This window comes from Marmota marmota, unplaced genomic scaffold (assembly GCF_001458135.2).
Source record: "Marmota marmota marmota unplaced genomic scaffold, marMar, whole genome shotgun sequence".
Classification (NCBI taxonomy): Eukaryota; Metazoa; Chordata; class Mammalia; order Rodentia; family Sciuridae; genus Marmota; species Marmota marmota.
The window spans coordinates 9,832,693-9,860,326 of NW_026000082.1; the positions used below are offsets into that span (position 1 = coordinate 9,832,693).

General features: G+C 45.4%; 1 long non-coding RNA gene across 3 annotated transcripts in view; it reads right to left on the bottom strand.

The window, feature by feature from the left end:
- Window positions 1–12,385: 12,385 nt before the first annotated feature.
- LOC107141724 overlaps window positions 12,386–27,634 on the bottom strand; it is a 43,861-nt gene continuing 28,612 nt past the window's right edge. For 2 of the 3 annotated variants that reach the window (XR_001503470.2, XR_007351984.1), the window contains 2 exons: window positions 16,605–16,821; window positions 12,386–12,901 (listed from right to left, as the gene is read on the bottom strand). This is a non-coding gene — a long non-coding RNA (uncharacterized LOC107141724). Of the gene's footprint in view, window positions 12,902–16,604; window positions 16,822–17,016; window positions 17,174–27,634 lie in introns of those variants that run through there. The other variant, XR_007351985.1, reaches the window with a different exon arrangement.

The window sequence follows — 27,634 nt, forward strand, 5'->3', positions numbered from 1 at the left end:
GCAGGGAGTATTTCCCTGGGTTCTATGAACTGCTTGAACAAATTAATCAAACCAGGGGAGAGGGTGCAGGTACCTCCATTTATAACTGATCCACCTGAAGGTTTGGAGGCCCAGACTTGTGACTGGTTCTGAAGGGAGGCAATCGTGGGAACTGAACCTCCAACCTGTGGGGTCACAAGAGAATTGAATTAGAGGACCGACATCTGGTGTCCACGGAAGAATAGCTTGCTTGCTGGCTGGCTGGTAAGCAAGAGTCCACACTTTTTGAGGTCACAGATGTCGTGTGTGTTGATAGTGTGTGAGAGCAGAGGAAAGCATGGTTTGTTTTTTTCAACGCAGTACAAACCCAGATCCCCATGCTAATCATTGTCTGATGTGTCTGGTATTGTTTGTACCTTTGTTGTTTCCCCTACCTGCCAATTGGTATGTATCATCAGAATATGGACCCAAATTGTCTTGTTCTTTGTTATGACCCCATCTCCCACGACAGAGCCAGGCACAGAGCAGGAAAGCAATGATTATTTTAAATTATTTAAATAATTCTGAACAAATGAAGGAAGGATTTTATAGCGTCAGGGGTAAATATTAAAAAAAAAAAAACAATGACTGAGCATTTCTATGAGCTAAGCATCTTAAGTGCTGAGAATACAGAACTAAATGTTGTCTTTTTTTTTTTTTTTGGAAAGAGGCGTACAATCTCAGGAGATATGCAGACATTGCAACTAATAAAGGTGAAGCAGAGGTTTGAGTTGGTTCAAGGAAGGACCTGAAAGTATGTTATAGTCACAGAGGATGGAATTAGTGAGTCTCAGGCTCTGGATTGCACTCCTGGAACTGAAATGTCAACTTGTTATTCTCTGACCCAGAGACTTGATTAACAAATGAAAGCTAGGTCAGGAGAATAGGTCCACTTTTAAATCTATGCGAGGCTATGAAAGTTATGTCTTTATGGTTTCATATGTTTGTAAATATATTTTTACAAACACAGTAGGTACTCAGTACATATTTGTAGAAAAATACAGCCCCATTTCAGTGTGAAATAAAGTTCAAAGTTGGTATTTGTATACAATGGAATATTATTCCGTCTTTAAAAAGAAGGAATTCTGACCTTCTTTTTTTGGATGAACCTTCAAGATCTACAAAGTAATAAAGTCAGCCACAGAAGACAACTATTATGGGATTTCACTTATTTGAGGAATCTAGAATAGTTTAACTCATAGAAACAGAAAGAATGGTGGTTGTCAAGGGCTGAGGGAGGAGAGAATGTTGTTTTATGGGAATAGAGTTTCAGTTTTGCAAGACGAAAAAATTCTGGAGATAAGTTGCACAACAATATGAATGTATTTAATACCTGCTCAACTGTATACTCAAACGTGGATACGATGGCAAATATATGCTGTGTGTATTTTATCACAATGAATAACAATAACAATAATGATAATAAAATTCCAAGTGTGTGGCTGGTGATTCAGCTGCACCTGGATCTGTGTTAATTTTGTTCTCCTGAGAGGCTAAAGCACTCAAAAAAGTCTGCGTTTCTAGTGAAAGAATTCCTCTTGCCTTCAGACGCTGTTACAGCTGGATGATGTGAGGACCAATAGGAGAATTTCAATCATATAATCTACATTGAGCTAAAATTCTGAGGTGGGGCGAATGGAATGGAAATTTAGGTTCAGGGAATAAAAAAGAACTATGTAAACTTTCTAATTGCCAAAGAAGAGCTCCTCCATGTATTTGTTAAGCGAACAGTAGGTATCTGAAAGGTATTTAGATTCAACTAGGTATATTTTAAAATGTACTTTTATTTTAAAATTTCAATATGGACAAAACTGCCATAAATTACGTTCTTTGCAATTATTTAAATTTATAATGAACAGCTGTAGATGCAACTTTAAAATGTGTTAGAGTATGTCATTTTTTTCAAAATTCTCTTCCTCTGCAGGTGACCACCACTGGTATGGACAATTCTTGTCCTGAATGCGAGAGCTGAGAAATGGGGAGGGAGCTGAAGGAAGATTCGAAGACAAACGAGCGTTGATTTTGGTTTGGTTTGGGTGTCCTTTTGTTTCATTTTCATTTTTAAAGATGTGCCGAGGACAATGACCCTAGATGGGAGAAGTGGTGGCCCCGATGGAAACCGGAAGGATGCTGGAGGCGAGAACCCGGTGGGCAAGCAGAGCCAGCAGAGGCTGGGCCCATACGGGGCCAGGGGCGCCGGCCTGCGCACATTCATGGGTGGCAGGGCAGACACCACCCCGCATAGGGGCGGGCAAGGATATAGAATGGATGGGTGGAGAAGGCTCTAGGAAGTTCCCGTCTGCTGGCGTCTATTTCCCCAATAAAATAGGAGCAAGATCAGGAGCTGTGAGTAAAGAAGGGGAAGGAGGTGATGGGGACTGAGAAGAGAAAGGGGTAAAAAATTCATTTTAAAGCAAGAAAGAATGTACCAGCAAAGTGTCGTTGGACATTAGGCAGAATTAAAGACCCACTTGGGGTTGGTGTCAAGAACTTTTTGGGTCCACTTAGCAAGTCTGTGTGTTTTCTGATGACATTTTCCAAGGAAGGCACAGGTGAGGGTGGAGGGAAGACTTGATTTAACTAGAATGGGGTTTGGCAGGTGTGCAGGAGGGTCAAGGCAGCTGAGAGTAATAAAACCGAGGAGCAAGGACCTCAAGCGGCAGAAGCAGAGAAAGGTGGGCCTGGGGCTGGGCCCCAGGGGAAAGGCGTTAGGATCAATGGATTATTGAGTCCCTGGGCAGTAGTGATTTTTCTTTTGTAAATTTCAGTAAATGCATACCCCCCGCCCTCCCCCCCCCCCAGCACTTCCCGACTCTTCCTTCAATAGTCCCTGCATCGTTTTCGTGGGAGGGATCTCTTCTTTTCGAAGGAAACCCGCGATGGTGGTTTCCTCGGGTTACTTCCCCAGCCGGTGCTGCCGGCTGGGCCAGTTCCCTGCGCCCGGCTTTCCCTATTTGTTTTGGTCTTGGCTTTCCGGCCAGTCCTCATTGGAGGAAACGGAGCGCAAAATTGATTGGAGGCTAGCGCACATTCAGGGCCTGTCCCCCAGGATCCTGGGGAGAGGGGGACCTCGCCGGCCGCGCCTCTCTGCCTTTTGCCGCAGGGCTCCTCCCACGCCCAGGGTCCCCGGCCTGCGCCCCAGCCTGGCTGCGAGGCTGAGGTGGCGTTGGCGCAGAGGGCCTCATTGTTCCCTGTCGCTTTGACATCATTTTCTAGGTTTTCAGTCCAAGCCAGGACGTTTTAGAATGCAAATGCCATTTGCTTTTGTAGCAGTGCATTTGTCTGGCAGCCGTGCGTTTGTTTGGGGTGAGATCACAGCAAAAGGGTTTTGTTTGGCTTTTTTTTTTTTTTTCCTTCTTTCTTTTTGGAGAGCCAGAGACACCCGGAGCAGCGCAGGGCGCAGAAACTTTCCCGGTGGGCGGGCGGGACAGGCAAGGGCCCAATGGGAGCAGCCTTGGGCTTCTGGCAGGCCTGAATTTGAAAGGAACCGGGTCAGAAGGGTGGCAGAACACGAACTCTTTGTGGCCGTGATTTATCCGTGGGAGAGGCCCAGCTGATCACCTCAAAGCACGCAGTCCTCCAACACTTTATTTCGTGTCTCCTTTGTGCCACAACCCAGAGATGTTTCTGGAGAGAAAGGCAACCTTCCAGGGTTTTCTTGTCAACAGATTCAAGTCTCCTGCCTGAGTGCTTGGATGGTCGGGCATGTCATCTTCACATCCTTATGATAAAAGTAATACCGTCTATATTTTTATTTATTTATTTTTTATTCTAATTTGTTATGCACGACAGCAAATGCATTCCAATTCATATTACACATACAGAGTACAGCTCTTCATATCTCTGGTTGTATATAGAGTATAGTCACACCATTGGTGTCTTCAGACATGAACTTAGGGTAATGATGTCCATCTCATTCCACCATCTTTTTTTTAACCCTCATACTCCTCTCTCTTCCTCCCACCCTTTTGCCCTATCTAGAGTTCATCTAACCCTCCCATGCTCCCCCTCCCAACCCCACTATGAATCAACCTTCTTATATCAGAGAAAACATTCGACATTTGGTTGTTTGGGATTGGCTAATTTCACTTAGCATTATATTCTCCAACTGCATCCATTTACCTGCAAATGCCATGATTTTATTCTCTTTTATTGCTGAGTAATATTCCATTGTGTATAAATACCACATTTTCTTTATCCTTTCTTCTACTGAAGGGCATCTAGGTTGGTTCCACAGTTTAGCTATTGTGAATTGTGCTGCTATAAACATTGATGTGGCTGTGTCCCTGTAGTATGCTGTTTTTAAGTCCTTTGGGTATTGACAGAAGAGTGGGATAGCTGGGTCAAATGGTGGTTCCATTCCCAGCTTTCCAAGGATTCTCCATACTGCTTTCCATATTGGTTGCACCAATTTGCAGTCCCACCAGCAATGTATGAGTGTGCCTTTCCCCCCACATCCTCACCAATACTTATTGTTGTTTGTGTTCTTAATAGCTGCCATTCTGACTGGAGTGAGATGAAATCTTAGTTTTGATTTGCATTTCTCTAATTGCTAGAGATGTTGAACATTTTTTCATATATTTGTTGGTTTATTGTATATCATCTTCTGAGAGGTGTCTATTCAATTCCTTGGCCCATTTATTGATTGGGCTATTTGGTTTTTTTGGTGTTTAACTTTTTTGAGTTCTTTCTATTCCCTAGAGATTAGTGCTCTATCTGATGTGTATGTGGTAAAAATTTGCTCCCAAGATGTAGGCTCTCTATTCACCTTACTGGTTGTTTCTTTTGCAGAGAAGAAGCTTTTTAGTTTGAATCTGTCCCATTTATTGATTCTTGATTTTAATTCTTGTGCTATAGGAGTCTTATTAAGGAAATTGGGGCCTAATCTGATATGATGGTGATTTACTTTTTCTTCTAATAGGCCTAGCTGATGGAGGTTTGGCATTTCCAAGGAACTGAACAGATACTTCTCAGAAGATGATATACAAAATGTTCAACATCTCTGGTGATTAGAGAAATGCAAATCAAAACTACCTTCAAAACTACCGTCCCTATTTTTAGATGAGGCAATCAAGACTTGACTTAACATCACCCAGAAAGTAGGTAGCCAAGTTCTGTTTGGACACAGATAAATCTCCAAGCCCATCACCTAGGTCATGCCTTCTCCGGGGTGCGTAGCATGGTGGGTAGGGAGACAGGAAGGGAAACTAACGATATATCAAAATAGAAGTTAGATTGAACCTTGGTCTACAGGATGAAGCAGAGGCCAGCATTTCTGACCCAGGGAGCAGCAAATTCTAAAGGGCAAGGAGTTCTGGTACCCACAGAATGTAAGTGCTAGAAGGCCCTTAGGGAGATCCCACCCCTTCATTTTACTGAAGAAATAAGTGGGGACCCAGGGAAGGTAGCTAATTATTTAAGATCACAAAACAAGAGAGTGACAAAATGAATTGGAACCCAAGTGCCCTTGACCTTTAATCTGTGGCCTGTCCTTAATAACTTAATAGTCATATTTAAAATTTAAGAGAGTTCACACTTGTTTAGCACTTAATCATGGGCCAAGTACCTCATATACTTTTGCCTCTTTTAGTCTTTGTAACAATCCCATGAGGTGATGCTATTTACAGATGAGAAAATGGAGACACAGAGAAGTAACTTTTCCAAGGTCACACTGTGTTGACTCCAGAGCCAGTGCTCTTTCCTGCTTGGGCTGTAGTGCTGAGAGACAGGAGGCCCAGAGAGGACAGTTAAGGATTTAAGGTCACAAAGCAAGGGAGTGGCATAAAAGCAAAGCAAAGCAAAAACCCATTTGATGTAAAAATTTGTAAATTATTAAGATGAAGAAACCAAGGCTCAGAGATATATAGTGACTTGCCCAAGGCCACCAACTGCAAAAGTGGTGGGGCTGGCATTGGAGACCATGCCTGGTTCTCTCCATTCTGTCTATTCTGTCTAGCCCTTGACTTGGATGGATAAGTAATCAGAACTCTTTTCTCTCTATCCACCAGCCCCCATTTTCTACTGGAGATTGAACCTAGTGGTTTGAACAGGTAGGCAAATGCTCTACCACTGAGCTACCTTTCCAGCATGTTTTGCTTTTTATTTGGCGACAGGGTCTCACTAAATTGTCCAGGCTGACCTCAAACTTTATTCCTCCTATTCAAGCCACTAAGTCTCTGGGATTACAGGCATGTACACCACACATGGCTACAACTTTTTTCTTGATAGTCTTTCAAATATTTCAAAGACAGCTCTGCCTTGGGACTGTTGGCCCCTGCAGGCAAAGTTGCTCTAGTCTCGATCAAAGCTCCTCTCTCAATGAGGAATTTCCCATACAGGTGCCCTGCAGTGTGAGCGCAGAGCAGGCATCAGAACCTGGGTCTCCCTGCTGCCCACGGGTGACTTTCTACCCCTTCCCCTCACTTTCTCCTGGGTGACATTGGTCATTAGGGGATCAGGATCACATGATCCCAAAAGACCAAAATATGGGTTGCTTTTGGCTCTGGGGCCTTTTAGAGAAGCTACTTGGTAAAGCAACTGTAGATTTGCAAGGGTAAGAATCGAAGGGGCAAAGCCAGGTCAGTACAGCTAGCATTAGAGATTTAAGAGTTCTCACCTCTTAAATCTGAGTGAAGAGTGTGACAAGTAGACAGAATTATGAAATTGGGGGTGGAAAAATGAGTGTCCCCAAATATTTCTGTATGCCAGTAACCCACCCTGACCTGGTGAATAAGATGCATGGGAGAGCTCAAAATTAATGAAGGGCATCTGGTTTGTCTCCATGGCTAACTAAGGTGTTTTTGAGAGTGTGGCTTCCAGAAGGAACATTTAGAAGGAGGGCTTCCTCTGTAGAAAGAAGCTCTAAACTCGATTCCAGGAGGGTTCTCAAGCCAGCTCTGCCACCTCTGTAGGCCTCAGTTATCTGTCATTCATTCCCTCTGCTATTCAGTAAACATTTCTTGAACTCTTTCTGTGGGCTGGCATGGTACTGATGGATGAGGCACTTTTAACTAGGTAACCTTTGCTGTTGAAGAGCTCACAGCTTTGAGGGGGCAAGAGTCAAGCACAGAGATTTTGAGTAGACACTACTCAGGGGTATGAACAAAGAACCCTGGAGGAATTATGTCAATAGGACTACAGTTAGCACTTAGGGAGCCTTGTGAAATTTTAGAAAGGCACCTCTTTTTCTGGACCACAGCAGCTTCATGACAGAATGTCCAGCCTGGCAAGCTGAGCACAGATTTCCACCCACCCTAGATTTTTTCCCTAAGGCCGATTGCTCTTGCCTGATGAACAGTCTACATCCCTGAATGTCAAGATTGCGACAGAAAGGGTTGAAAGAAGGACAAGGTGGAGGGATCCATTTTAGGCAGAAGAAAGAATATGGACAAAAACCAGAGGCAAGGGAAGGAGCTCCCCACACTCGGGCACGTGCCCCTGGTTCAATGTGACTAGAAGGTAGAGTGAAATAGAAGCAAATGAAACTGACAAAATTCCTTGCCTTTGAGGACATCCCTGGAGCTTGATAGGCCTCCAGTATCAAGTCAATCTATCAGAGGGCACATTGATTTCTGTCCCACCTTCCAATATTGAATGAGCTCCTAGATGAGATGTGCACAAAAACCCTTTGAGAACAGGGTTCATTCTGATATCACTTTTAATCCTAATCCAGGTGAACAACTATAGTGCCCATGATTTGGGGGCCTGTTTCTGTAACCAGGCACCTCCCTGACCCTTCTTTGTTGGAGATAGAGATTTTAATAATAATACTTTAGGAACTGTTGGGGTCAGCTGAGAAGGCTGGGTGGCCTGTGACTTCCTGGGGCCTGATCAAGAATTCTCTACCTCATTCTCAGGCTGTGGTACCTGCTGCAGTCAAAAGCTTTTTCTTTTCTGAGTGAAACAGGAATGGATACAAGAAAACGACTCTAAAAGTCATGAACGAAAAGGAAACTCTGCCTATGGGGTAAACACTCCTGAGCTCAGGAAGGCCTTCTCAGGTGGTGCCTAGGTTAGAAGCTGACAGAGGCTGGGCCCTAGGCTTGGGGGAACTTGCTCCTTGTCACTGTGTGACTTCAGGCAAGCCACTTCCCTTTTGTGGCCGTGAGTTCCTTCCTCTGTTAGCCAGGAGGTTGGGCCTATTCACACTTGAACAGCAGAACCCTTTGAACTTCTCTATGAAACAAGTCCACACACAGGGGATGCTATTTTAAGGCAACGGAGGGGTCCTGGGGTTCTGTTTATTCTGCTTCTATCTTGTCTTCTCAGAACTTCTGACACTACTGTATATTACTCTAGAGGGACGGAGGAATTTAATTTGAACTGATCAGATTCACTTTTTTTTTTCTTTCTTTTTTCTTATAGGCCAGCTCTTCTAGCTCCCAGCTCAGGGCAGAGGCAAGGGCAATTTAAGAGTTCTGTGGGCTGGGGATGTGGCTCAAGCGGTAGCGCGCTCACCTGGCATGCGTGCGGCCTGGGTTCAATCCTCAGCACCACATACAAACAAAGATGTTGTGTCCACCGAAAACTAAAAAAAAATAAACATTAAAAAAATTCTCTCTCTCTTAAAAAAAAAAAGGAGATACTATCATGAAAAAAAAAAAGAGTTCTGTGATAATTTTCATTTTGTGTTTACATTGACGGATCATCCATCCCTTCTCCCAATCAGTGTGAACAATCTGAATTATCTAGATGACCCCTCCCTCCCGACTTCTATGTATAGGTATGAGGTTTCCGTGGCCCCGTTTGAATCTGTATTTCTGACTGTGGCAGCACCATGAGAGTGTCTAGACTGTTACCCTTGACATTTCCATGTGGTGTGTTTCCCAACTTAGAAAATCTGTGATTGTTTTTTTTTTTCCTTAAAAGGATGTATTGTTAGAAGACAATGGCATAAATGAAATAGGAATCTCAAATATGAAGTCCAGGTAAGTGGCCCAGGGCCAAATGATGGCTCCCAGTTGTCAAGGCCTCGGTTCCTTTCATGGTGTCACTCTGTAGTCCTCAATACTTGCCTTGGATTTTGTGATCTAAGATGGCAGTTGCATATCATCCTTCAGGAAGGGAAAAGTGGAAGAGCCCATATTTCCTTTTGGAGACAGAAGTTGTACACAGCATTTTTTTTTTAATATCTCATAATTTGGTCATATGGCCACACTTGGCTTCAAGTGGGGGAGGTCAAAAAATCTCTAGCAGGAAAATCTTGTGATCTACTAAAGATTCTAATGGAACAGAAACAGGAGGCAAGTAGCTATCTCTAGCGCAAAGGTGTACTCATTTCTCAAACTTGAGAGACACTTTTTTCCTACAGTGCTTTCCAGATGTGAAATTCTGGGATCTGAGTAGAATCCAAGGCCTTCAAGCTGGATGGGAGCACAGGAGTTTAGTTTTTCCAGTCTGTATCACAGGATGAAGAGATGATAGACCCATGATTTTGCAGCTAAAGCAACCGGGTTCCCAGAGAGTTTAGGTGACCTTCCCAGGGTTAGCAATGGGAGAAACTAATCCCATGTCAGTGGTCATGGAAGGTTGGGATTCACTGGGCGCCTGGAAGGGCTCTTACCTCTGCTTTGTATTTCTGTACTCCCACGATGTGCTGGTTACTGCTCTTGAGGCTGCACCTTGCCCTACACTGTTGTTTTGGAGAGTAAAGCAGCTCTTCTCTGGTGATCAGGGTATCCCGAAAAGAGCAAGAGCTGTGGAATCCTGCTTCTGCTTCTTATTTTGGTATGGGCGCGTACAAGGCCTTTCCCCTCTGTTTAAAAAGAGGATAACATCCACCTCACAGCTATCTCCTTTTCCCTCCATCTCTGCTTTCCCCTCCTCTCCATCTTTCCCCTTCCATTTCCGGGCCTACTCTCCTGTCTTCTCTCCTCTTTTCATTCCTTCATGGGATGACATCAATGAAAGACCTGAGATGGGACCTAGAATACAGAAGGGTAAGCCAAAGGTAATTTCCTTCCCTTCTTCCTCTTTCTTCCTTCCCCTCCCTTCTTTTCTTTTCAATCTCATATGATATTGCATATTTTCCCACCAAGCTTAATAATCACAGGACCTAGAAAACTGGATAAATTTAGTGGTTACTCTAGATTCTCTTCTAAAAATTGGGTGCCCAGAAATAGCATGCCCGGATTGGTGAACTTCTGCTTCCTTTTAACATTTTTGCTTGATTTAAATAAGACAAGAACTACAATACTTACTGGGTTTCCCCCTCTGACTATCTCATTGCTGGCCCCTGACCCGGCGATTCCCCCTTCCTCTGCATGACCTCAGAACTCTTTAAAATATTTATTGCCATGGCTGTTTTTCCCCTTGTCTTCTGCCACAGGATTCTATGGGTTCCTTGAGGACAGGGCATGTACATCTGCATAGCAGGCAGCCGAGCCCAGGATCTGGCCAAGAGGAAGTGCTCCTTAATCTCTGCTGAATACGGGCAAGCATCTGTTGCCACAGAGAAGCAGGTCAGGGGAGGATGCAATGGAGAGACCATCTAGTCCCACCTTGACACTTTATAGATGAGAAGACTGAAGCCCAGTTGGAGATCTACTTCCTTGGAGCTCCGATCTTTTGCTAGGCTTCTTTGCCTTTGTCACAGTGCCTAAGAATACAGGAAGAAAGGACTGGGGCCAGGGAGGAAGGAAGGAGAGACTAATATTTATTAAGCACCAGCTTTAAGTCAGTGCTATCTCACTTTATCTTGGTAACACCCGAGGGAGGTCCGTGACATCCTTCCATCCTGTGAGAGACGAAAATGAGGCTCAGAAAGGTGAAGTCATTCCTCCAGGTGCACACAGTTCATAGGAAGAGGAACTAGAAACTGAAGCAAGGTCCCTGAAGGCAAGGCCAAGATCTTCATTTTCAACCAGAAGTCAGTCACTGAATGGTCAAGTGTGAGAATGTGTAGAAAACTAGAGCAATCTATGGGATTCTTTTTAGCAACAGTAATCACAAAGTTATATGGCCTCAAGAAAGTCCCCCGATGTCTCTGAGCCTCAGTTTCCTCATCAGTAATGAAGGATGGACTTTGAGTGTTGAGGTCTCTCCAAGCTTTCCAGTGCTGGGACACAGCCTGACTCTCCCTGAATTCCTGGGCCCTCCTGCGAGCCATTTAAAAATGATAGATGCTTCCAGGAGGAGCGATGTCTCTTTAACTAGAATCGTCAAGGTCAGGCCAAGAAAACTTATTTGGGGGTTTTGATGGGATTTCACTTAATTAATTGGGGTGAAAAGTTCAGCACTAAGTTGGAGGATTGGCTTTTCAGCTCTAAGTTGGAAGAGACAGGAGCCCTGACATGATTTGAGGTTGTGAGATGACAGCTCAGGTCTTAGGCAGCAGAGCCCAGTCACTCTCAGCTCCCTGGGGGAGGAGGGAGCTGCTGGGCAAGAGTAAATATGCTGTCTTGGTCACCAAGAAACCATGTCAAATTTCTAGGGTTTTCCTATGTTTTACTCTGCCTACTGCCAGGAGGGTTTTCACAGTGGTGTGTGTGTGTGTGTGTGTGTGTGTGTGTTTCTCTCTTTTGCTAAATATGTTTTATTATTCCATATTTAAAAACATGTAAGCAACAAGAAATTTTTTTTTTGGTACCGGGAATTGAACCCAGGGGTACTGAACCACTGAGCCACATCCCCAGTCCTTTTTATGTTTTTAAAATTTTATTTATTTATCTATTTATTTGTTTATTTATTTTTGAGACTGTATCTCACTAAGTTGCTCAAGACCTACACTAAGTTGCTGAGGCTGGCTTTGAACTTGCGATCCTTCTACTTCAGCCTTCTGAGTTGCTGGGATTACAGGCATGTGACATTGAATTTTTTTTTTTTAATTTTTAATTGTGGGTTGTTCAAAACATTACAAATTTCTTGACATATCATATTCCACACTTTGATTCAAGTGGGTTATGAACTCCCACCTTCACCCCATACACAGATTGCAGAATCACATCAGTTACACATCCATTGATTTACATATTGCCATACTAGTGTCTGTTGTGCTCCGCTGCCTTTCCCATCCTCCACCCTCCCCCCTCCCNGATTCTAGTTATTAACTTTTGTGCTATGGGTGTCCTATTGAGGCATGTGACATTGAAATTTTTAACCATCTTTCTCTTCAGAGCCTAGCTAACAGTTGTTTTGATCATTTCTGATGTCTGAGTTTTCTTTCTTGTCCTTATTCATTTAACTAAGATTCAGTAGTCGTAGCAAAGGTTACAATTGGGAGAACTTAAGCTACCTGTGGATACCAGACACATTCGAATTATTGAGCATCTGGGAACTTCCAGGCACTACCCTGGACTGCAGGGGTTCAGCAGTGAATAGCAGTGTCTGTTTTCGTGGGAATAACACTGGTGTGGAGCGCAGACAGCAAGCCAGGAAGCAAATCGTTAATATATTTCCAGGTGATCTTATTGCATCTTCAAAACAACCTTAACCCAACAGGTACTATAAGCCCATTTTTACATATGCAGAAATACAGAGGCACAGATGAAGTGATCTGCACAAAGTGAGATGAGAAATATGATTTAAACTCAGCCTGCAGACCTTGAGGCCTTTTTTTTTTTTTTTTGCATTACATCTTTACTGAGCCTGTGGTCATGAAAGGTCCAGTTCTGATGCCACCCAATGAAGCCAATAACTCCAAAGCAGGGTGACAGGAGAAGAAAGAGTTTGGCAATAGGTTAGCAGGTGGAAGATGTAGGGCTGTCACCAAATTCCATCTTGCCAGGGGTTTTCAGGTGCAAAAGTATAACCAAGTGTTTCTGAGGATCTAATTTTAGTCACAGCCAGGTGGGCACCAATTCTTGCAGTAATTGAGTCTTTTGACGTAGTTTCGGTGTTGTCTATAGGTCACCGGGAGTCTCAGGAGTTTCTGGTTCCTGTAAACCTGAAGAAAGATCACTGATTAGGAAGGAGGTTGTGTGACTGGTACTGTTCTTTGATGTTTTCCTTATTCTTCTTTTCAGGCAAGGCTGACTTTACTGGTTAATTATTTGGGGAGTGAGGCAAAACAGAAATAGTGAAAAACAGGCTTGCTCATGCCAGGAGCTAGTTAACCCAATCATCGGCTTCAAGCCCAGAGGCAGGCAAATGGTGAAGGTCTGAAGCTTAAACTCTGGGGTTTTTGCTTGAGTGAACTGCTCACTTCTAAATTCACTTCATGCCTAAATTTTAGTCTTTTCCTAATGAAGACCCACCGTATTTTTTGTAAACCTGGAATCTCATAAAACCTGGTTTGGTTCTCACTGGGCTTTGGATTCAGAGATATTCCATTTCTTTTGAAGCCAGTGGAAGAGACAGACATGGAAACAAATAATCTTAACGTACAGACTTCGGAGTTACAATGGAGGGTTTATGGCTTAATTATGTCCCTTACCTTTGGCCCAAATCACAAGCTGAAATTCTAACTCTCAACATGTCTATATTTGGAGGTAAGGTTTTGGGGGGACTAATGAAAGTCAAATTTGGTTTTAAGGATGAGCTATAATCCAATTGGGTTGGTGTCCTTAAAGGAAAGGAAGAGGCACTAGAGATGCAGCTCTGGAGAAGAAAGACCAGATGAGGACACAGGAAGAAGGCAGCCATCTACGGGCCTGGAAGAGAGCCCTCACCAGAAGCCGAATCTGCTGACCCAATGTCATGGACTTTCAGTTTCCAGAAGTGTGAGAAAGATACATTTCTAAATAACTCAGACTATGGTAAATTGTTCAGGCAGCCCCAGTGGAGTAATGCAAGAGGAAAAGTAGTCAAAGACTCACAAGGAAAAGTACTTGGAGTTCTTATATTTCAAAGAAATATCAGAAGAAGGCATCTTATGGCCCTAGATCTGTACTCCCAGTAAATTGAGTGCTCTGCTGTTGGAAGACAGAGGCCTGGGGGAAGATCTAACCATGGGTCTCATTAGTAACATCATGCTTCTTAGGAGGAGGCTGGTTTTGCTCCTTCTTCTTCTTCCTCCTCCTCCTCCTCCTCCTCCTCTTCCATCCTCCCCCTCCCTCCCCCTCCTCCTACTCTTTTGTAAACCTAAAACTTGGCCAAGGAGGTTGAAATGTCTTGAAGAAAGTCATGTTCAAACTTGATATCCACTTGGCTTATAGGGAAGGGCACTTCTGTCCTGATCCAAGTCTTAGTCCTAAGCTGACTCTTGCTGTGTATCTTTGGGTGAATCATTTACTCTCTTTGGGCCTTAGTCCCAATTTCTCAAAGACAAACCACTTGGGTTAAATGATCTTTTTAGTGCTAATATTCTGTGCAATGATATTTAACCAACTTGTATAAAAAAGGTGTGGAAATAAAAATATGGAGAAGATCTCATTTCTAAAGACAATGTCTGATTCAGTCCTAAAACCACAAGTTTTAACTCCAACTCAAGGTTTAGCACTGAGACTCTGTGGACACTCATGCGAGGCGGAGGTGCTGGTCCTGACCCCTATTCCTGGGATGCTTCTTCCTCCCTTCTATCTGCCTGGTGCGATTCTGTTGACTTCCAAATTCAAAACGAATGTCATTTTGTTGATAGCCTGTTCTTCCCTTTGTTCATACCTCCATGGTTATATATACTTAATACATCACAAAGGAATGTTTGTTATCTCTCCATAGTTGACTTGACAAAAGTGGGAGCCATGTCTTATTGGTCTCAATACTTCTAATATCTAGCACAGGTGCTTAGCTAATGGCCAGGACATGAATGAATCCAATAGAAAGTATTGGGATAGATAAAAATTCAGGTCCTAGAGAATATAGATTCAAACAGAAAAGGCCTAGAAAGCCCTATCCTAAGAGGTGTGAATGAGAGGATGATTTTTCTCTCATCTGGTTTGTTCTTGGCTTTATAGGTCATCACCCTCATTAAGGACAGCTCCCTGAAGCTGCAGGCAGGAAATGCTTCACTATCAGGCTCGATGGCCCATATTGAAGACATAATCCTTTGGCCCATGACTCACCAATGGATTCCAGAAGGCACAGTGTGGGTGGCCTTCCTCTATCAATCAATGGTTGGGCTTCTCAGCTTGTGACTGGAGCTCCTTCTTGCCACCCAAGCTTATAGGTCTTTCAGATGCAGCCTGTATGGAGACCTCTGGCCATCAGGCCTGCTTGATTTCTAACCACCCACCAGGAGACGCAGGAAGCATCCATAAAAACTAGCTTTTATGACCACTGACACACCCCCTTGAGCATGGTCATTATGATCATTCAGCATTTATGAGACACCCTTCATGCAGTGGGGGCAAGGGAAAGGCGATTTGGCAGCCTCAACACAAACGGATATTTCTATATTACCCCCGCCCCGCAAGGTACTGTCTCCCTCAAAGATTATTCATTCGTAGTTACTTTTGGGAGCTCGCATAGGCCAGGGCAAAAATCCCTCTATGTGTCCCAAATAATATGAACCCCAGTCATTTCCAAGGGAACTTCACTTAACCAAAACCCAACACAGGTGAACTTTCAACTAACCACGTTTTGAGTTTGGCGCTTGTGTTCATTTGTTTTCTGAGTGATGTTGATGGGCATGTTCATTCTTTGTCACTGGGTAAAATATTTAGACTTCTGACTTTATGTCAGACCCTGTGTCTGGGCTTGATATTACCAGGCTAGATAAGGATAAATAAATAAATAAGGATAATAAATAAATAAGGTAACCTGTGTCCTCTGAGAACTCCAATTTGGGAGAAGATAGTTATGGAAACAGAAATATGTTATAGGTGGTATGTGAGAGTCATGTTCATTGAAGGGTAGAGGCCCTAGAGGAAGGAGCGGTCAACTCACTCCACTGGGCAGGGCAGGCTAGGAAGGCTTTGCAGGAGGAAAGTTCCAGAAGGTGTTTGAGGGATGGTGACAATTTGAGGGGGTGTGAGTGTGAATCTTATAGGCAGAGGGAATGGCTGAGTAAAGGTATAGAGCCTGACGTGGCATGGCCTATCCAGGGAATCTGAGCCATGCAGAACAGGCCTGTCCATACCTACGGCACGCAGGTGGCAGGGGCTGCCTGAGGAAGGGCCTGGCCTGTCGTTGAGGAAGGGTGGTGGCCATGCCTGCTGCCTTGGGAAGCATGAGTTACTCTCCTTAGGGTGTACCTCCCTGTGGTCTGGGTGACACTTTGTGAAGAGCTCCCACCTCTGGACACTCCACTCTGTCCTTTTCATGGGATTGTCCTCTGTCCACCCTTCCATAACAGTGTTCTTCAGGTCCCCTCCACTTTTCCCATGCTAGACCCCCTCTCTGAGGAATTTTTCCACTGTGGTGATTTCTCAAATGATATCTCATCCAGATGCGCTCTGACCGGACCTTGGGCCAGATAGTCACATGGACCCGATGCTTCATGAATGTCACTATCTGATAGGCAGCCATCTGCTCCCGAAGCCTTTGTTGATGCTGTTTCCTATGCTTAGGAAAGACATCCATAGCCAGCCACTTACTGTATCCTCAAAGCTGGAATTATCCTAGACTCCTCACTTTCCTTCTAAGTCACCTCGAGTCCAACAATTATTCATCCATCCATCCATCCATTCATTCAATGTTTATTCAGTTCTTTCTTTCTTTCCCTCCTCCCTCCCTCAACCCACCCCAGCCCAGCCCAGAGACAGTGATACCTGGAGACATGTCTCAGGTCCTCAGCTGCCTTTGCTCACATTTGCATATGGGCAGAATAGACATGGATGAAGCTCCCAAGTGTTTTCCAGTTGAGTGCGAAGCAGATATCAGTGCTATTTGTTGAGAACGGAAAGCGAAGCAGGCTTAGGAGGATGAGCACGGGCCTTCAGTTTCAGACCAGTTTTGACATAGCCTGTTCCAAAGTGCTTTGTAAACCTAAAACGATAAAAGGTTTTTTGTTTGTTTGTTAGTTTCTCTCACAGGGGATGGGGCTGTTGCTCCTGGATCCAACCTTTACCTATCTGGATTAAATCCATGCCCTTGAATCCCAAGGTCCTAGGACAGAAAAGTGGACTATTTAGCAACGTGGACGGTGGGCTGGGAGTCACAGCAAACATTGGACTATTTTACCTTCGCTGACCTTCTGACTGTGGAGGGACTTCTGCTCTCTGGCACCTCCTGTGAAGAAGGCTGGGATGTTTGAGACACTCAACAAATCCCCATCCATACCAGGAAGGGGGAGGGGACTTCTGGAAGGGCCTCTGCCTCATTCCCTCCCCCTCCACGTGCTTCTCATTAAAGGGCTGATGGAGGGGGCGCTGGGGTGGGTTACATCTATCATCACTCTGTCCTCCTCCAACGCAACCTTCCAGAAAGCTTATGGTTTTAAAGGGAAAGGAGCTTTGAAAAAGAAAGTGCAATTCAAGAGGAAAACTGGATTTTAGAGCTCGTATAGATGCTGGTTCTCTTTCTTTTTGTTTGTTATTCCGTGTGAAAGGGTAGGTGTTTTCTGTTGCTGTTGGGCAGAGCAGCATCTCTGGCCTTCCTGCAGCAAGTGAAATGGGGGCTGGTCTGGGGATGAGGCTGGACACTACAGAGTCATCACCTGAACCACCTTGTCTGCTGCTGTGGTTTTAGTTTTTACGGTTGTTAGGTGCGTACATTACTGGCTCTGTGGCAATGCATCTTTTCTCTTGGTAGATTTGGTTCACAGCCAGCAGGGCTGACCACTCTGCAGTTTGGACAGGCACCATCCTGTTTACCGAGGCCACATGGCCACTGGCTTACTCAGCAGATCCTTGAAGCCCACGTCTTGTAGGACGCCTTCTAACCTGGTCATATTTTTTTCCTGTGTACTTCAACAATAGGCTGCTTTCTACCCTCTGATAAGGAGTCTATCATTCATAACTGAAATCAGGGATGGGTTGGTGGAGGTTCCGGAATGTTCTGGAACACTTCCTTTCGGGTCACATAACCATTGAGACATAATTTCTGACTAATCAACTCTTGTGATATAGCATGGGCAAGGTAACAGGACATAAATAGCAAAGGAAACCAAGATTAATGTGGAAATGTCTTGAGATATCAGCCTAGGAAATTGTGAAGGAGCCAGAGAGGCTCCTTGGGGAATGAGCGGGAGGTCAGGAAAGATAAGCTCATGGTGGAGTGAGAGGGGCTCTGGTGTTGATTGCCTGACATGAGCCCAGCCTGTGTCACTTACTAGCTGTGGGATTAGCAGTGGTAGGCAGGTCAACCTACCACTGTGAATCTCAGTTTCCCCAATTCAAAGGTGGGATAATGTGACCCACGTCCTTGTGAACCTGAGAGAGAATGTGTGAGGGTTTAATGCAGAACCTGGCATTTGAGAGCTCAATGCACGATAGCATAACAATAACAATAACAGCTCACAGAGGTTGCGTGCTTAGTGAGGCATTATTTTAAGTGATTTAATTCATGAAGTCAGTATGATCCGAAAACTTACTTTGCAGTTGAGGAAACAGGTTTAGAAGGTTTTGGCAAATGCCCAAGTTACATACCTCCTAAGTAGTAGATCTAAGATTCAGACTTAGGTAATAATCTTATAGTTTCAATTCATACTATGTAATTGGAGGCATAATTATAATTATCATTGATTTTCTTCAGCTGTACAGTAATAAAAATTGGGAGCTTTTTCAACCAAGAAAAAATAGAAAGGTAGGAAAAAAAATTCCCAGGTGCTATGTGATAAAATACTTAAACACCGAGTTTACTTAATTAACCTTCATGTTTGGCCTGGAAAAGATGTATTTGCATTTCAGAAATAAGGAAATCAAGATGCAAAAATATTGCACAGCTTGTTGGGTGCAAAGTTCAACCTCTCTCTATCATCCTGTTGCCTCCAGGAAACCCACTCAATGTCACCATGTAGGGGCCACATGACATGCCAGAGCCCTGTCCACAGGGATGACTAAAACCCTGGGGGTGCTTATACCGACTTGCGTCAGAGCTGCCAGGGAAGGAGGACCGTGGATAAGTTCAAAAGTCACTGGATCCAAAAGGAGTCACCAATCAGACTCCCAGAGGAAGTGAAGCGGGCAATAGGAAAAGTACTGCTGGGGTCTGATGGTCCATGAAGTGCAGAGGAAACATCAGAGAACAAGGAAAATGGATAGGAGAGCCTATATTTAAAACTGGCTCAAGGTAAGGAAGGAAGTGATGGACTTAATTTTAGAAAGCCTCAGACTCTGAGGCTCCTGAGGTATGAGACATGGAAACTTGGGTGAGGATTATGTGTCATTTATATAGCATCCATCCACCGGCTTCCAGTGGAGAAGTGGGGGCCGATTCACTTGAAGGCATCCCCAGCAGGACTGAGAAAGGATGAGCTTTGAAGTCAGATAGACCTAGGGTTGAGCGGAATCGGATCAAGTGACTTATTTCAGCACTGTGAGCCTTGATTCCCTTCTCTATAAAATGGGGCAATCATATCTGCCTGACAGAGTTCTTATTGAGAATTAAATGAGAGAAGATTGCAAGGACCCAGGAAACTGCAAGGCCCAGGTTGACGCGAGGACATGCTCATTGAGTGAAACTTCATGGGGAAATGAAATGCTTACAAAAATTTTTGTTTACAAAGCAAGTTTTCTGTGAACTGTGATGAAAATATTGTCTGTTCACTCTGATGTCTTCAGATCAGGAAAGAGGTTCTCCGGTCACCTGCGATTACTGAATCGGTGCTGATCACACTCTGAAGACAGGTAGAAAGTTTGACAACTGTGTGATTCTGTTTGTCTACTTGAGCCCTGTCGTAGAATATCATTGCTAATTCCATAATGCTCTCCGAAGTTTACACTTTAACACTGATCTCTTTTTTCTTCCAAACTAAAATAGCTCTACTTTTTTCTGATTCTCAAAATTGTAAGTTAGTTGAAAATGATTTTATTAATTCACTGTGATATGAATTTCTGAGACATAACCATTTTTTACATGTACATGGTTCGAGATTTTGTTCTTCATTCATATAAGTACCTGTTGCATTCTTTAGGTAGAATAAAAAATACATTATGAGTTATTTCGAGGCAGAAGGAATCACATAAGAAATATCTTAGTAGTCATTATCCAGTGTAAGAGAGGACATCCCACTGAAATGCCCTGTGTGTCTCATTCCAATTGAGTCACCCAACCCTCCTCACCCAGCAGGCTGGTGTTTCTGTTGCTCTTTCAACAACCCTTATGGCAATTGAGATTCTTTCACTAGCAAGCGATCAACAACCCCAGACCTTCCCTCACTGAAGAATGCATTTGTTCATACAATTTCAGTGTCCTGGAATAAACTGGTTGGCGATGGGAGGACTCAAATATATCATCAGGAGTCTATCTCCCTCCTTCAGGTACCTTTCCCCCCACCCTGGATTTGTTCTCAGTTTCTACAGAGTGGCAAGATGGTGGCCAACAGCCTGTATCCCCTGGTGTTATGGTTTAGATGTGAGGTATCCCCTCGTGTGATGGTTTAGATGTGAGGTATCCCCCAAAATCTCATGTATGAGATGAGATGACAATGCAGGAAAGCTTAGAGGAGAAATGGTTGGGTCACGAGAGCATTAATCCAATCAGTGGCTCAATCCCGTGATGGGATTAACTGAGAGGGGCCTGAGGGCAGGTAGTGGCTGGAGGAGGTGGGTCACTGGGGGCGTGCCTTTGGGGTATATATTTTGTATCTGGCAAGTAGAATCTCTCTCTGCTCTCTGATCATCATGTGAGCTGCTTCCCTTGGTCATAGTCTTCCGCCATGATGTTCTGCCCACACTTGAGCCTGAAGGAATGGAGCCAGCTGTCCATGGTCTGAGACCTCGGAAGCCGTGAGCCCCTGAAATAATCTTTTCCTCCTCTAAAATTATTCTTGTTAGTTTTTTTTTTTTAGTCATACCAGTGAAAAAGCACACTAAAACACTTGAATTCACATTCAGCAGGAAAAAACAGCACATCTTTCTGGTAGCTCCAACCCAAGGCCTGGATTTGCTTTGATTAGACGAACCACAGTGTCATGCCAATCCTGAACACATTTAACTTCTGCCGTGGTTTTGACATCTGGAGTCTGTCAAACCTTTCTGATGCTCATTTGTTTCTTCCTGCATTAGATAACAAACCCCAGGAGTTGACTACCTTTTCTGTAATGTTTTCCCTGGGGGCAGGTGGCACACAGATAATGTCCTTTAACATTTACCAAGTGCTCTGGGGTGCCAGGTAGGTACCTTGCCTCAGTCAGTCTTAGCAACATGGGTGCGAGGTAGGTATGGGGCCCATTTTAGACATGAGGAAAACAGAGGCTTAGAGGAGAGAAATACCTGTTGAGTTTCTACAACTTGTGTCTGTGGAGGGGGTGCAGCAGGGATCTAGCCCCCAGTTTACCTCATGAAAAGGAAAAAAAGCACCATCTTCTAGTCTAGTGGTAACACAGCCAGTCACACGGTCTCTCTTGCAAAACCCACGTGTTTACCTCACAGGGCTGTTGTCAATGTGACACAAAAACAATGTCAACTGAATCATTCACAGACAGCAGTTCATTGAACTCATTGATATGTCCTAATGTACCTCCTTCAAGGCCCAGGGGAGAGGAAGAGGACAGACTTGGTAGTTGGCCCAGTCATTCTGAGGCAAGCAGATTAAGTAAGAAGTGATAAGTTATACAAATACATCGTTTAAAGACATCTACAATTATTCAGTATTTTGGGTTTTTTTTTGTTTTTGATACTTGGGATTGAACTCAGGGGTGCTTTATCATGACATCCACAGGCCTTCTTATTTTTTATTTTGAGACAGGGTTTTACTAAGTTGCTAGAGCTGGTTTTAAGCTCGTGAGCCTCCTGCCTCAGCCTCCTGAGCCGCTGGGATTACAGGTGTGTGCCACTGCACCTGGCCATTTTCAGGATTTAAAGAATATAAAACACTTTGAAAAGGTATTTATTCAGGGCAAACAACATGGTGGGGGCCCCTGCAAAGTGTAGTGGAAGGAACTAGAATTTAAGAGTGAATAGGTCTGGCTTCCAGTCTGCATCTGGCCATTGCTGGACCTACTGTATGACTTAGAGCAAGGTCCAGTCTCCTCCTCGGCCTCGGTTTCTCCAGTGGAGTATGGCTCAGCCTCCTTTCAGACTTGGTTTCTCTATTGACACAATGAGGATTTTGGATAGAGACATTTCCTACTCTGAAGTTTTTTTTTTTTTTTTTTACCTATAGAATTAATACAGGGTGAGAATAATTAGGAAGTGATGGTAACCCCACACTAAGCAGGTGTCATCCCTGAGGGTCTCAGGAAAAGAAAAAATTTCCTCCATTGGCTTCAGAACAGCCTCTGTGGGCTGAGCAGGAGCTGAGGAATGGGACCCTAGGGGCTTTCCTGCCTCTGGAATTAGTGTTGGCTTTGGTTATTCCCCAGCCAAAAGCTTTGGGACTCCTACAAGGAGTTGCTTGAAGTCCATGGCCAAGATCCAGTTGGGATGTGAGGAATACAGGTCATTAGCAAGAGACTTGAATGTCCTGAAGACTGGCTTCCTGGAGAGGAGTCTTACCCCAGCACGAGGGCACAGATAGAGAGCAACTCAGCCTCTTTACAGCCAGTGGCAGAGTTTGAGGGGGGAGCATGCAGAGTTGTGGCATCAGGAGGGGGGACCAGCTCTGGCCTGAGGGTCCATGGGTCCAGCCCAGGCTCTGTGGCTGACCTGGTCAATCACTCCCTCCTCCTGGGCCACTTTTCCCTCATTTTCAGAATGAGGCAGAACTGAACGTGCGTCGGGACTTTCCTGCTCAGACAGAGAGCTTTGGAGGGGGAGCGCTGCAGGTGCTGGAGCCACTCTGCCTGGGTTCTGAGCCAGCCCTGCTGCTCACGGTCTTTGTTTCCTTTGATGATTTATTTTATTCTCTCCTCTGTGAAATGGGGATGCTAGTGGTTCTCACTGCATGGGGTTTTGAGACAAATAAAAAAACAGTGCACTTGCAATAGTGCCTGGATGCAGTACATGCCCTACAAGCTTCACCCGCCATGGTGGTTATGTTGTGACAGCACACCGCGAAGGCTTCAGCATTCCACAGCAGTTAGAGAGAAACTCAGCCTCTTTATAGCAGACAAAGTTTTTCTGTGCTGGAGGGTGGGAGGGCAGACCTTAGGATCCTAGGCCTGCTAGCTTCAGCAGTGCCTGGGAGTTCCTATGGTAACAGGAAGATGGCTTCATGTCCAACTCTGCTAAGGACCCCACAGGAGATGCCTCTGGCAGAGGAACTTCTTTAGGGCCAAAGTTTTAGATATCAGAGTCTGGTAGCAGGGACTGGGGGTAATGTAAAAGAAAGGAGGGATCCGGGAGTGGTGGTGCACATCTGTAATCCCAGTGGCTCAGGAGGATGAGACAGGAGGATCGCGAGTTCAAAGCCAGCCTCAGCCAAAGTGAGGTGCTCAGCAACTCAGTGAGACCCTGTCTCTAAATAAAGTACAAAATATGGCTGGGGATGTGGCTCAGTGGTCAAGGGCCCCTGAGTTCAATCCCCGGTACCAAGAAAAAAAAAAAAAGGAAGAAGAAAAAAAAAAGGAGGGAAAGAGTCTGTGAGCTATATGTACACAGAGTCATGTTAGGGCCAGGCAGACATGAAGGCCTGGGTGCTACAGTTTGAATATGGTTGGTGTGTGGCCTCTAAGGGTTCATGTGTTAGAAGCTAGGTCTTCCCGGTGGTGACATTGGAGCCTAATGCAAGGTAATTAGGTCATTTAGGGCATCACCCTCAGAAAAGATTAAGGTAGTTCTTGTAGGACCTCAGCTAGTTCTCGAGATGTGGTTGCTATAAAAAGAGCAAGCCTGGCCTTTTCCCAGCTTCTGAATTCCTATTTCTTCATGCCATCTTTTCATCTTGCATATATTCTCATTATGAAGCCATCTACTAAGATGCAACGTGGTCAGGGTGGCTTTGCCAAAGCCAGTGCCATGCTATTTGAAACTTCAACTTTCAAAACTTTGAGCTAAATAACCCTCTTCCCTTTGAAAATTACCTAGTCCTCAGGTGTTTTGTCATAGCAATGGAAAATGAAGTAATATATGGCTATGTGGCTTCCTTGCTGTAGGACCATTGGACAAATCTCTGAATACATCTGACCTTTGCATTGCTCATGGGCAAGATGAGAACATAGTGCCCAGACCACAGGTCTGTGGACAGTCTGAATGAAATAATGCAATGAGGGCACCTGCACACTGTGAGCCACCATGAAGATGCTCAACAGGTGTGAGCTGAATCTGAATTGGAGGAAAGTAGAATATGACCTGAGAAAACCCCAGGGCCAACCTAAGGGTGGGGATGTTGTTTTTGGAAGGTGTGTGTGTGTGTGTGTGTGTGTGTGTGTATGCATATGTGTTTAAGGTTGTACTACAGTGGAGGTGCAGGGTATGAAGAGAAAAGGGTTTTTTTTTCTCTTTTTCCCCAGTGCTGAGGATGGAACTCAGGGCCTCATGCATGCTAGGGCAATACTCTCCCCCTGAGCTCCATCCCAAGATCCTGTGACTTCTTGAGTGCTGGGAAGACCTTGTTAGTGACCCTCGTCTCTTTATCCTAAATGCCACCACCATGGCTTGGGACCACATCCTCCTACCCAGATGCCGGCATCAGCCCCTTAACTGGCCTCTGCCTCCGTCTCCCATTCGTTCATTCTCCTCCACCTTGTAGTCAGAAGCGTCCTTCTAAAATGGGGACGTGGCTGTGTCAGTCCAGCGGCTCCCCACCACCCTCAGGATGGACCTGAGCAAAGCTGTCTTCGGACTGCCCTGAGAGTCTGCCATCCTCCCTTCTCACCCTGCTGTGCCCCCCGAGACCCTGACCCAGGTCCGGTGAGACCCAGCCAGACGGGGGAAGGCAGAGGAATGTGACTGGAGCCCGTGTCCCAGCCCACGTTCCAGCCTTCTTGCCAGGTCACCGAGAGAGACTGCTTCCCTCTAGCGAAGGCCACAGTTCCCATCACAAGCATCAACCCCCTCAACCCCCCCCCCCCACTGCCCTGCAGGATGGTAATGGTCACTTTGTCAGTTTTTGACACAAAGCGTGTACTTAATAAATAGAGAATGAATGGCTTCTATTGTACAGGGCTCCATTGTACAATACTGTACTTTCCCATGCCACCAACAGCAGCCTTGGGAGGGAGAGTGTAGAAATTCTATCCGGGCTTTATGCAGGAGGACTCCGAAACATGGAGGGACTTACCCAGAGCCACAGAGCAAGAGGGACCGGGGGCACTAGACCCCGCTGGGCTCCTCTCACTGGGGCTGGGTAGCCCCGCAGCTGTCTGTGTGACTCGGCCCTGGTCCCCTCTCTTGCTCTGGGGTCCAGGAGGCTGCAGAATGTAGAATCCAGGGCCCTCCGTGGCCTCTGCTTTGGTCACTTTCCCTGAAAATCTCTGAGTCACCTTTGGGATTTTCCAGGCTGTAGGCTCCTGGAGGGTTAAAAAAAAAGTCCCATGTGTCGCAAGTTCTGAAACCAGTTGCAAGTACAAGTCCTGTTGGCCCAGGCGCCCGTCTGAGCAACGTGGGAACCAGAGGAAGAACTCCAGGAAGTGAGACTCGGAAGGGAAGTGAGCCTCTTCAATAAGTGGCATTGATAATTTACATAAGGTTCCTAATAACTGTGAAGAGCAGTCGGGGCGCTTCTGGGTGTGCTAAAGTGCCCTAGTGACACTCAGCTGGCTGTGTTTCCTCTGCTGCATCTGTACCCATTGTCTGGGGCGGTGGGGAGTCTTATCCAGCTGAGAAGCCCAGAAGCCAGCTCAGAGCCTGATACACCAAAGAAGTCCCGAGGTGTAAATGCCTTGACCAAAGCGACACTCCTGGCTCTGGTTCCTCCAGGAGTCCTCTTGGTTGAAAGAAGAGGATCCAAAGTTTTCAAGTCAAACACACCTAGGTTCATATTTCCAATCTGCCGGCTATCTGCTATGTGGTTTCCTGTAAATTACTTGACCTCTCTGAGCCTCAGGGGGCTGCACTGGTGAAACACGTAGAGTAACAGTAAACATTTCATCCAGTTATTATGGGGATTGCCACAGTGAAGACAAAGGGACCAGCAGACTGCTGCGAAGATAAAGCTGTTTTCACTATTGTTATTGTTCTTATTCTCATTGGGCTCCCTCAATAATTTTTCTTATATAAAAACATATTATTTTAAAATAAATTTATTTATTTATTTACTTACTTTTTGCTGCTGGGGATTGAACCCAGGAGTGTTTAATCACTGAGCTATATCCTCAGTCTTTCTTATTTTTTATTTTTAAGCAAAGTCTGGCTAAGTTGCTGAGGCTGGCCTCAAACTTGTGATCCTCCTGCCTCAGCCTTCCGAGTTGCTGGAATTACAGGTGTGTGACCGGCTGGTATGTCATATTATTGCGTATAAGCTGGCATATGGTAGAACAGCAACAGATTACTTTCTTTCCTTTCGGGGGGGGGGGGTCAGCCTAGTAACCTCTACTCTAACTGGCAGGTGAATTTTTTCAAGGAAGCTCAGACCTACAGATACGGAGGGGCGTGGAAAAGGATGAAGCCAGTGCCCCTGGGAGTTACACTTACTATAGGAGGTGGGCAGAAAGCTTACCCCTGCTCCCAGGCAAACCCAGGATCACCTCCACCCCCACTGCCCTGCTGGGGAGGGCTGGCCAGGCCGACCTGAGAGGGACCTGTCAAGAATCTGTTGAGGCTTCTTGCCTCCCCCATCCCCACCACACTTCCTGGCCCCAGGGGCCCTAGCATCACTTTCTTAGTGAATGGCCTTAACTCTCTGGGTGCCTATTATGTTCCTACTGCAGTCAGCTCAGAGGCCAGCCTCGTCGTGTGTACTTACAATCCAACATGGAATTGGGGTTCTGGGGGCCTCAGTTGGGTCATGTCTATAAATCTGGGAGACACTTGAGACTTTTTCATAATACAGAAGGGGAAATTGAGGTCCAGAGAGACAGTGATTTACCCCGACATAACACATTGGCTAGTGGCAGACCTTGGGGTTCAGTGTCAGAGGCAGCGTGTGTGTGTGTGTGTGTGTGTGTGTGTGTGTGTGCGGGGGGGGAACGCAAGCCCACAAGGGCCACAGCTGAGATTGGCTCCTGTGTGTGTAGGGCAAGCATTCTGAGCCCCTGACCCCCTGACCTTGGTTTTCTTACCTGGCCAGTGGGCACATGACACCTTCTCACAGGGGCGCTAGAAGGAATAAAGACGACGGACAAGAACCCAGGTGGTACAAAGCAGTCCCTCCTGACTCCCAGTTCTTCCTGCAATGAAGAGGGACTTTGGGATCAGGCAGCACTGGGTTCAAACCCTGTGAGAAGCTGAGGAAAGTGCTGGCTGCCTCTCTGTTTTGTCACTTATACAGTGACATGGATGACCACGCTGGGTCTTGGAGGAGTTCAGAGGCATTAGATGTGATCTAGAGGTCCCCCTGGGAGACGCTGCCTCTTCCTTCACCCTGCTCCAGACCCGGATCGGCATCACCAGGCAGGGCCTGCACCCCAGGCTCCAGTGACAGGGGACATGTGTCTGTGGGTCTCTGGCTTCTCCTCTGGGAGCCCAGCAGTGCCACCCACTTGGGCTACAGTCAGCAGGGATGATGCGCTGGGGACAGGAATATCTTCTCAGCCCTCAGGCCACTTTAGGATGGGTATACCTTGGGGTCCACTAAACCCAAAGAAGGTCACCGCAGTAGCTTGCTATGAGGGTGCTGGAGACCTCGACAGCACCCACAATGCAGTGGCCCCTAGGCG